Here is a 344-nt window from a genome sequence, read left to right as displayed (position 1 = left end):
CACACTCTCTCTCTCTCTCTCTCTCTCACACACACACCTCTCTCTCTCTCTCTCACACACCCTAACACATACACACACACCCACACACATACTCTCACACACTCACTCTCTAGCACATTCACACATACACACACTCTCTCTCTCTCTCTCTCTCACACACACACACCCTCTCTCTCTCTCTCACACACCACACTCTCTCTCTCTCTCTCTCTCACACACACACACCCTCTCTCTCTCTCTCACACACACTCTCTCTCTCTCTCTCTCTCACACACACACACCCTCTCTCTCTCTCTCACACACACCCTAACACATACACACACACCCACACACACATACTCTCA

The sequence above is a fragment of the Alosa sapidissima genome, chromosome 21 (genome assembly GCF_018492685.1).
Source record: "Alosa sapidissima isolate fAloSap1 chromosome 21, fAloSap1.pri, whole genome shotgun sequence".
Classification (NCBI taxonomy): Eukaryota; Metazoa; Chordata; class Actinopteri; order Clupeiformes; family Clupeidae; genus Alosa; species Alosa sapidissima.
Note: the sequence above shows the minus strand (reverse complement) of the source record.